Source organism: Ursus maritimus, unplaced genomic scaffold (genome assembly GCF_017311325.1).
Source record: "Ursus maritimus isolate PB19 unplaced genomic scaffold, ASM1731132v1 scaffold_3, whole genome shotgun sequence".
Lineage (NCBI taxonomy): Eukaryota > Metazoa > Chordata > Mammalia > Carnivora > Ursidae > Ursus > Ursus maritimus.
Window position 1 is genome coordinate 18,071,361 of NW_024425563.1, and position 11,163 is coordinate 18,082,523.

The window sequence follows — 11,163 nt, forward strand, 5'->3', positions numbered from 1 at the left end:
TTCCTACCTGAGCCTCATAGAACCAGCTCTGTGCTGGCCTTTTGAATATCAAAATTTGACATAATCAGAAACTAAAATAATTCATATATTTGGATAAAGAGGTTTTATCTTTCAGTACATAATTCCAGAATATTTCCCCTGAATCAGGGAAAAGGGTGAAACCTGCCTGTTAAACTATCTCTGCTACCGAGAAAGGAAAACACAAAAGTATTTCTGCAGGCTTTTTTTTCTTTTTTAAACTGCTTTGGGCCTAGATTCTCATCCTGTCTCTCACTTGAATTATCTCTTGAGTCAGTAGTGAAAGAAATGGTGTTTAGCCCTGCTTCCTTATATGGCAGGGAATGACAATGTGCTTGTCTATTTGAACTGCAGTGTGGCTCTCTGACAAATTATAATGATGGGTTATGGAAACCTTCTGCTCTGGTTTCCATCGTACTCCTGAGGAAAGACACAGAACAGACAGCTGTAGGGAAATGGGAAGGGCTGGACTCAGGGAGTGGCGCTGAATCTGGCTCTGCCATTTGCCAGTTGTGTGACTTTGGGCAAGTTCTTTAATTTACTTTACTGCCCTGAGACAGTTATCTTCAACTAGAATGGTGCCTGTCACACAGCAAGTGAATGAGCTAGCTTATCTTCTTAACCATCTCTAATGTGCAAGGGCTTGGGATAACCATCCATCCATTTCAATTCACTGTCTATCCCAAATTCAGCATTTTTTCTCCAGATAAGTCTCAGTCTTCTCCTCTCTCTGTATCTCATTCTCTCCTCTCTCCTTTTCCCCTCCCCCCGTCTCCCTCTCTCATTCCAGGTCGAAAACACTGAAACCTAAAAAACGACCCAGCCTCCGGAGTAATAAACCCCGTTAGCCATACCAGATAAAGATGATGTAGAATGTTAAAGTCAGCGCACGTCCAATGATAAGGGCAGGGGAAAAAAATCTGTGGTTGAAAGGGGTGGTGGAGGTCGTCTGCTTCTGCAAAGCAGGGCTGCATGAGCTCCAGAGACAGACAGATCTGGTTAGAAAGAGCTTACTCTGACCTGAACAGGGTTTCCTCTAACTGCTGTCTACTGGTCCCAGTCCCACCTCAGGGAGAACCTGATATGAAAGAAGGTGGCTTCTTTTGCTCCATCTACATAATGGCCATGGAGTAGCCAAGCTGGGAGAGTGTGGCTCGGGGCGTGGGGACTAACAGGAGTCCATGCCTACAGATAGCCTCACTGGAATCACAGCCGATAGCTGACGGTTTTTAATTTAGTGCCAGCACGTGCACAGTTTAGAGACATTATTTCTAATCCTTACAAATAATTATAAGAGGGAGGAATAATCATCCCCTTTTTATAAGTGAAGAAACAGTCCAGGAAATAGTCAATTTGAGATTCAAACTCAAGTCTTCCAGATTCCGAAGTGTGTTCTCAATGGGTTGCCTGGGTGGCCCAGTCATTAAGCATCTGCCTTAATTGTCAGTTGATATAATTTAATTTCTAATAATGACTATGTTTAACAACCGGTTCTCAAAATCTTAAAAATTTAACATTTGGCTTTTGGGAGCTCATTTGAGCTGGCTTTCCACACTCCTGTTTCGGGTACATGGAGAGGGGGGCCAGTGTCAGGGCAATGAGACCCAGTCGGTGTGACGTCATTATGCACGTGGATCCTAGTCCAATTCCTTTTTAGCTGCTCTTCTCCAGCAAGCGCTGCCTTCACAGACACAGTGGAAGCACTGCTCTGTAAACCAAACAGCATCTGTACAAATAAGTAGCAATTCTGGCATTCTTAGTGGATCAGGTTACTCATGCAGAGATACTTTTAGCTCTACAATCCTTAGCGAATATAATTTATGTCCTCGCTGCCCTGAATATGGCAGCTTCTTCTGCGCAGGCTACATCTTCAGGATGTAACTCCTGACTGCTGAGTAAAGGAAGACCCTAAGGATGGATTTTCGGTTCTGCAAAAGCATTCACCTGAGGCCTCTTGTCTCTTAGGGCTCATCACATGCTTCTGAAAGGGCCATCCCTGGAAACATTGAAGCCAGAGGCTATGATGGCCCTGGCCTCAGAGGAGATGTAGGGTAAGGGTGGAGGAAGCTTCTCCCCTCTTCCGCTCAGGATTTGTACACTCCTTACTCCAAGGCTGAGAACAGAGAAAAACATCTTCTGTTTTTCCTGGTAACTTAAATACCTAAAGTAACCTGAACAAACATCCTAAGGACAGAAATACTTAAAAGAGAAAATTTTTCCTCACTTCACCCGTCCCCCAAAGCCTAAATTTCACTTAGTAATGGTGGCTGGAACAGGAAGTGGAAATACCATGAGAAATTTTATTCTTGCCACATTTCCAATGCTTAACAAAAGCAAACACTGGAAATCTCATCAGAAAGCTTGACCTTACAGGGTTGATAGCTTTGCACCCAAACCAAAAGAGTATGGGAAGCTGGAGGAATTTTCAGATAAATATTCTAGCTCTTCCAAAGAGACTGTTCGGGAAAACTGATTATTTGGAATATACAGCTGTAACTTTCAGAAAGAAATTACTCAAAACTAAACAACCAGGCTTCTGCAGAATAAGTTACTCCATATATCTACTACAAATGATTTTAAGCAGAGATGCACTGAACTGTTTCTGTAGGCGTTGTAGCAGAATCACCAGAAAGTTTTACAGACTACAGATTCTGGACCTTGTTCTAGACCTGCTGGATCACAATCTCCAGGGGATAGGACTCAGCGATTTAGGTTTTCAAAAAGCCCTACAGTTGATCCTGATTAAGACACTGGTTAAGATCTATTGAACTATAGATTAAAAGCAAATCAGGCTGTATTGTAAAATTGAAATCCCTGAACTGTTAAAATGGGACATTCTCTCTTGCTTCTTTCAGGAGAAGCAATCCAGTGGACTGAAACAGGTGACAGCCTGGGACTTAGGAGCTATGTGTCCCGGAACCACCTTGCCACTAATTAACTGGGAGACCTTGGTCAAGTCACTTGGTTTGTTCTTTCATTCAACAGATAACAGCCTTCTGCGAGGTGCCAGGAACTGGGTATATACTAATAAAAAAAAGATGTTTCCTGCCCTTATAAAACTTACTGACATTAATCAAAGAAACCTACAAATACATGTATAATTTTACTTGATGTGGCTAGGCTTTAGTCTCTCATCTGGAAAATGAAAAATCACTAGTTCTCTCTTTTTTTTTTCTTTTAAGAATTTCTTCTTAAAATCCTGAATTTCTTGTCCCAACTTCCATGTAATATAATTATGGTTTAAGTCCACTGACTGAGAAAATACCAAAAGCTACTATGAATTCAGTAACTATTTTAAGTAAATTAACATTTTATCATCATAATGCATCTATATAATTAGAAAAATAGAAGCATGTATTGTGTAAGAGGTATTACTTACTCAGTCTGTCAAAACCATTTGCTGCATATATGGATTTGTTTACCTCTTGCAATAATTTTGTGTCCTCCCAGAGAACCAAGGTGCAGAGGTTAGGAATCTATGGACTGCATCAACGATGTGACATATATGGTACCGGAGTAGCAACGTCCCTTTTCACAACAGACATCACTGTCAGCGGCGGCATTTGTTGCCCCAAGTGAGCTTGGGACTCAGCCTCTGAATCCTTCTCAGCCTCTGAATCCTTCTCAACACATTGTTCTAGGTGGTCGCTACCGCTTGTTTGGAGCTGGCAAACAGATGAAAAGTGATTTGCGCTCCCTTGGCTAAATGCCTCCCAGCTTTAAAAATATAGGATACATGTATTCAGTACCGCTGTCTTGCGAAACACGAATGCCTTCTGCCCTTTCCACGTAAAAGGACTCCAAATATTTGAAGACATCCATCGCGGCCCCAATTTTCCTTTCTTTGGGATTAGATCCTTTATCTATTCCTCATCTTCTGTTCTCCTGACCCTCTCTGATCCTTGGCACTCATTCCTGGATGCATAGTTGTCAATGCTTCTCTGAAGAACAAGCCCAGAATAGAGGATGTTTTTTTGTTTTGTTTTGTTTTATTTCCCATGACAGACATAGAGACAGGTGTTCAGTGAATGAAAGATTACACTACAAACACTGCAGAGAACTGAAGCGTTCACTGATGGGGTGCACCAGCTTTTATGCATTTAGTTTATGAAGTACTGTAATTTACATTGAGATGTAGTAGTTTTTATTTATTACAGTTACTAAATCATTGTTTATTGAATTTTAAAGATTGCTTTAGTTTGGGAGGAGCCATAGCACACCTATGACTCACAGGAAGTTTCTTGCCAACAAAAACACTCAAGTGTTTTTCTTTAGAATCTTTCTCCAATGGGCAATTCTTATCTTTTCAATTATCAGTGGTGCAAGTTTTCAACCTAACCTCCCTTATGATCCGTTCATTGGGCAATGCCAAAGTGGTCATCAAGTACTGTATGACCCTGACATTAAGTGTTTGCCTCTCCAGGAATTCAGTCACATAAAAATTGGACTGACATTTATTGATAGCTGTTGGACATTTCAGCTAATTTGCCTTCCATGCCTAACTTTCTCTTCTAACTAAAATTGCCCACTGGGCTTTTTATTTTCCCCAGGGGTGATGGTGACTACTGCTGTTCAGTCCCACTGGTAATTCATCCATAAGCATGCCAGTAACTTCTGATATCCTCCTGCTAAGGGATTTGCCAAAGACTATAGTTATCAGCTGAACCACTCAGGTCTCCTCTCAGAATCTGACCAGGAAGCACAGAAGGAACTTTCCAGTCTGCAGAATATCAGAAAGGAGCAGTCACATGAGTTGCAGCTGAGTTACATTAATGGAATCACATAGACCTCTGCTGAGATACTTTGACCCACCTTGATTTCAACCCCATTCTCTATGGATCTTGGTCCTATCGTGGCTTCTGTTCTTGGATTCCCTTGTGAGCCCCTTTATTATCCCATATGTATCTTTTTTTTAAGATTTATTTATCTGAGAGAGAGAAACAGCGCACGTGCATGCGCGCGTACAAGTGGGGGGAGCAGAGGAAAAGAATCTTCAAGCAGACTCCTCACTGAGAGCGAGCCCAAGGCGGGGCTCGATCTTACAACCTATGAGATTATGGCTGAGCCGACACCAAGAGGTGGGTGCTTAACCAACTGAGCCACCCAGGTGCCCCTCCGTATGTACCTTATAATCCTGTCCCTTTACTTGAGCTACTGCAGCCTATTAACACAGGGTCTATCTGTTCTGAGCACTGTGCCAGGTGTTCTCACCCACGTTACCGTACCTGTCTGCACACTGCCTTGCTAAACAGGCTCTTGGTTTCTAAACCTCCGCCTGCCTTTTGATTTTTGCTATTTTTCTTTTACTTAGCTGGCTGTGATTCACACGTTAGTCCATTGTTGTACTTTATATCCATTCTGGCTTAGCCTTCCTGACCCCGGTGGAACTAATGTCCTTGATGCTTCTGGCCCTTGGACCCCTTGGGCACTTTTCCCTGGTCCTGCCCATCTTTAGCACACAGGAGAAATCTGCCCAGTTCCCCACGTTGAGACAAGCGAGAGGGAATGTTACATGTAGGTGTCAAAGGAACTAATTACATATTCCTACTTAATATGTCCCTTTCCAAATAAGATGATTTCCTTACAGCCAAGTGTCACAAAACAATGCCAGAAGCCTCAGGAAGTGATTAAAAAAGCAATTTTTCTTCAAGTTATCCATTACTGAAATATATATATATATACACACACACACACACATTTAAACAAAAGCCATGTACTAAAATGAGTGCTTACTAAGAACACTCAATTCATTTAAAACACCTCCCTTCAAATACTTTCCTTCAATTACTCCTTGACTGCTACCTAGCAATCCTTTTCCTAAGCTCGCGGTGCTCTCTCAGCACACGCTTGGCAGCAGCCATCCCCACCCTCTCCAGCCCCTACAAGCTCCCCACAGAAAACTGCTTCCCTAGAGATGACGTCCTTATCTTTGAAATGGGGGCCATATGAAGCCAGCTTCTATATGTCTGTGTATTCACACCATCCTTTCTTCCTTCAGAAAATCTGGGAAACGGAAGGACACCTCCACTCACATTCTGATCCCATCCACTCTTGTCTCCAATGGAAATCAAGACTTTACTTCACTCCACAACCCAACCTCCCCCGGCTCAAGGTTTCTCACTTCTTAGTCACAAAAGGTGGGTTCACAAGGGACCGTAAGGGTTTAGAGTTTTTATCAGGTTTCAGAGGTATCCACAGCCACGACCAGGCAGGGAAGAACAACCGACAGGCTACCCCATCCCCTCTCCCTCCCACGCCCAGCCATCCTTTCCTTCCTGCCCCCCTCCCACACTCACTCACTGCTAGCCAACTGTGAGTTTGGGGGTGAGAGGCAGAGTGATTCTTTTTCCACAGAACTTGCTCCAACATCTACTCTGTCTGCTCTAACTTTTCCCCCTCTGCCTAAAAAAGTGAAGAGGCTTTTCCCTATCTTGAACATAACTGGGCTTGACCCTTCCGCTGTTTTCTGGGCTTCACCCTAAAGCTGGGACATGGCGGACTGTCAGTGCTGCATCAGGAAAGCCCTTGTTTGGCCTGCGGATGGAGGAGCCAGGGGAGCTGGGAGAGACAGAGGACGGGCGGTAGGAAAGTTAGGGAGGCCACCAAGGGTCAGTCCCAGGAGAGCCAGCTGGGGATACTAAAGATTGAGGGAAACAGGGGGTGGGGGGAGGCTCGATCCATGGAGCAGCCTGGTCTCAATACCAACAGGAACCACAGCCAGGTGCTCCTGATTACCTCACCCTCTCTACAAGGCCCAGGCTTGACATGCTGGGATTAGTTCCATGCTTTTGGCTGGAGGCAGAGAAGCTGCCTCATTTACTAAGGCCTTTCTGTTGTCAGCACCTTGTCACTGGTCTTCTACTCAACTGGATCTTCCGATTTCCTGGTTCCTGGATATGGCCTTGTACCACTGATAACCCATCTTATTCTACCTCCTGATATTTGCGTTCTCCTGGTCCCTGCCCACCAGAGCTAAAGATTAGATAACACTGAAATAGACCAGTATTCCCAGGACTCAGGGCTCAGGGTTCTAGAAAGAACTAGGATTCAGAAGGTACTACTCAAGGGTCCTCAAATATGAGAAAGGAGCAGATAATCAGGGATACTAGTAAGAAGTGGAGGATACAGTCAAGATGGCCTGATGTCCAGAGGCCTCAAATTGTACACAGCTTGGAGGATATAGCCTACAGAAAAGAGGGGCAAACAGCCTTATCTCATTTGGATATTTTAACCACTATGGGAGGTAGGAGAAGCAACATCATGCCCATTCCACACATGAGGTCAAAGAGTTGATGGCTTCCTCAAAGGTCTGCACTATCTAAACAGGGGAACCCGTGCTGGAACCGAGCTCTCATAGCAGTGCTCCTGAGTTTAGCCCGAGCTACAAGTATCTCTTTAAATTACCCAAGGACTCAGAACCTATGGGCATCTCTCTAAGGACAAACTTGCATTAGCTTGATAGATGAAGGGCTTTCAGTAAGGATCTAATGGTTCTATTTTCGGGCTCTGAGAGAATTTACCCAGAAAACCCTTTTAAAGTCTGAAAATTCTTTGGCAGCATCTAACCTCCTCCTTAGGCCTACCATGCTATTTGCATACCACTTTGTCAGCATTTTCCCCGTCCCCCCACCATGGCCTCACCCCACCACATTTCCAAGACATGTGATAGACTGCAGGCAGATGGGGACTGAGCTAATTCCTTTACATGCCCGTCTCTACGTCACTTTTCTGTCTCACTGGAGAATCGCTGATGAGCAGCCCTGCTACCATGAAGATACCACGAGGTTGTCTCCATGACAGCTATATGTGGGGTTTGTTTGTTTTTCTTTTTATTGGGTGAGGGGAGGGAGAGAGAGAATCTCAGGCGTCCTCCATGCCCAGTGTGGAGCCTGACACAGGCCTTGACCTCACAACCCTGAGGTCATGACCTGAGCCGAAATCAAGAATCAGACACTTAACTGACCGAGCCACCCAGGCGCCCCAACTATATGAATAAAAGGCCTACCGAGGTGCATTTTAGGCTTATCAGCCCGGAGAATACCCACGCTGCACTCAGGACCAACCTAGTCCATCTGCCACAAAGCAGGAAATCCTCAGGCCGGTCACAGGAGCCAATCAGGATTGTTAATTGCCTCAGCATCAGGTATGCTTCTGTGTATCTCATTTAAATCCTTTAAGCTGCAGTTTGAACCTGGTTCTCCTCTTAACTTTAATGCAAGAATTGCATATTTATTTAAAGCGATTTTTTGGTCTGAATTATTTAATTTATTCTATTTATTCCCTTGGCTTTGAACCAATGGAAACAACCTAGCATGTCACCTATGGGTCCTTCCACTGTACATTCCTCGTGGGTAAGGAGATCAATTTTTTATTAGTGATTTGTCATTCTAGACCTCTGCCATTGTATTTCTCTTTACTAAATGATTTTACTAAAACGAAAGATTTTGTACCACAGTTTCATCATGCTCTGTTTACCTTCCCAGTTGGGGAGATGTGTTCTAGCTAATATTCAGCTGGAGGAAAGTAGCACAAAGAGCTGCCCAAAGTTCAATATAAAGTCAAATATCAAACCCCCTTGCTCCAGCACATCACTACAGAGAGTACAACACTTATTTTGAAAAATGTGTTTTTGTGGTTGTTGGGGGATGGGGCGCACACAGGAAGAGAGAGAGGGGAGTGTGGTGGCAGCAAAGTTTGAACTTTCAGGGATTTGGAGATGTTGGTTTCAAAATGGAATTTATTCTCAAATCCCAAGATTATAGATTTCCTTCCAAACTGCATTCCCTACATGGTTTAGAGAACAGTTGAAAAAGAAATTGCTCTCCATATTTTGATTGACATTAAAAACACTGTGAAAATAGTTTGGAACTTGATCTCTTTGAGGGAAGGACAATAATCAAACTATAGCTTTCACTTGCAGCCCTTTCTCCCACACTTACTCAGAACGGTTCCAGGAAAAGAAATTCACAGGGAACTCTGTTCTCATATATCACTTCTAGGAGGGGAGAGAGGCATTCTCAAGAAAATTATCCCCAAACTTCTAAATACAAAGAGAAAAGATTATTTAATGAATCTCAATGCAAAACCACCTCACTTGACAGAACAAAATCAAATTCAGTCATTCGGAGCTGAAAACCTTTAATATCCAAGTTTATTTAAAAATTATCAGACTTGTCCTTCTTGCCACATACCACCTCGTCTTCACTTAAGCTCTAGCCATACACATCTGGTTTTGCCAAACACATTAGAAAGATTTTACTATTCCAGTTTACAAGTCCATCTGTATAGCCCTGTTAACAGAAGGGACCTATGAATACCAAGTACTTTGTTCTCATCCCCTTTTTTTGACCATGTATTACCATAGCACTAAAATTCCCCCACCCTTTACAATCAGCTCTTTCTAAAAGGAATTCCAGGCTACTACCAACTGGCTGCCTTGTACTACTGTTTAAGATGCCCAAATATGTCTGACTGTGGAAATGAAAGCCTGCTTCCTCCCTTTCTGGAACACACTTGCAAAACGACATCTTTTCAAATTCTCTAGTCACAGGCACACTTTCAAACAGAAAATAAGATTTCTTAAGGAACAGTTTGGTAGGATGTTAAATGCGATTTCTAAAAACACACCCCATGCATTCTCTCATTATTAGGTTTTATAGGAAACAGATCATGGTAGGCATCTTCCTGTCTTGGCAAATATCAGATCAGTTACGTTAACCCAACTGGTGCTAGACGCTCTTTCCACCTCTGACCTTATTTCCTTGCAGCTCTAGAAGTCCAGCCTTAAAAACTGGTAGCAGAATAATATGTAAATGGCTTTGGTTAAAAACCATTACTTTTTGGCTTCTCATTAACCTAAAAAGCTGTTTTTAAAGTAAAACCTCTCTAGATGTCTGGGAATAAAAGGTGCAGGAGAGACCACCAGTGTGGGCAGACTGGCACAGCCTGCCTGCTGGCCCTGGCCCGTGGCTACCAGGTAGAATCCCCGTGGCACTCCTAAACAAAAGGCTTTCCTTATCAAGGCTGCCCGTGGTCCCTGAGTCTAGGTCTCTATGTGATCTCTCCTCTCGTCCCAATTCCAAGAACAGAACTTGAAATCTCATCCTGTTTGTCTTCCGGGAACATCTGCAGGGCAGCAAAGCCCAGTCTGGCTCTGAGCATTTGCATGGTTTATTGGCTTTTACAGTGACTGAAACCCAGAGAAAGCCCCCAGACTCTCTGGACGAGATTAAAAGAAAGCCCTCTGTGGCTTACCTCGCAGGCTGCAACTTCTTCCTGGGGACTAAGTCGGAAAGGAAGGACTGATTTCTCTAGCAGGAGCACAGCAAGAGGGCAGGCAGGCAGGCAGCCTAATACACACTGCTCTATTCAATAAAACTCCAGACCGCCCTTCCTTAGCCCCTCCCAGAAGTCCGTGCTAAGTGAACACATATCCCCTATGTTTACAGTCGGCAGTCGGTGGTATGCATTGTCCTGTAGTTTTTCTAATAGGGCAGCCAATGACGACACCCGGCCGAGGTGGATGCAGCCTGCCTGTGGAGATGCCTGTCATTCCCTAGGCATGCTCAGGAAATCACTCATCAGAAAAACCAAGACCTAAAAAGCTCTGAAACTGCGTGCAGGCTGCCAAAACCAGCCAGCTACATGCCCTTTTTTGGTTATCCTTAGCAGGGCCTCTGGAAGTGAATCCATTGTCAGGAACAATCATAAGAAATGTTAATCTTGGAGAAAGAGGCTGTCTTGTAGAACGCAAATGCAACTTTAAAAAGAAAGCACAGCCTTTAAAGTTAACAGTCCGTAAGTTTAGTGGGGTGGGGGTGGGGAAGGCTTTTTGATTGAGGGCGTCCTAATAGCATATTTCCTTTAAAACTAGTTGTGGATACAAAACGAAATTAAATTGTTATACAGTTTCAAAGCCTGCAATGGCCAGGACCCAGGTCTGGTGTGCAGACTAAATTCTAACCTGAAAGAGGCACAGCCCCCTAAAAATATGTCTACATGTGTTATAAAAACAACTGACAAAAAAAGCTTAGGTCTTTTTTAGTAGGTAATGTTTTCCAGAATAAGTGTAGTGCCAGAAACTCAGCTAGGCAGGGTCCTACGGGCTTGGCTATCATCATTGGTTTTCCACATCACCTCCCTCCC

The 11,163-nt window shown here is 43.7% G+C and overlaps 1 protein-coding gene across 3 annotated transcripts in view; it reads right to left on the reverse strand.

Moving 5' to 3' along the window:
• The window catches only part of CALD1 (caldesmon 1), a 177,992-nt gene extending 167,391 nt beyond the window's left edge, over positions 1-10,601 (reverse strand). For 2 of the 3 annotated variants that reach the window (XM_040643976.1, XM_040643975.1), the window contains exon 1: positions 10,273-10,601. The gene's annotated coding sequence lies outside the window, so the exon portion shown is untranslated. The remainder of the gene's footprint in view (positions 1-10,272) is intronic. The other variant, XM_040643978.1, reaches the window with a different exon arrangement.
• Positions 10,602-11,163: the final 562 nt, after the last annotated feature.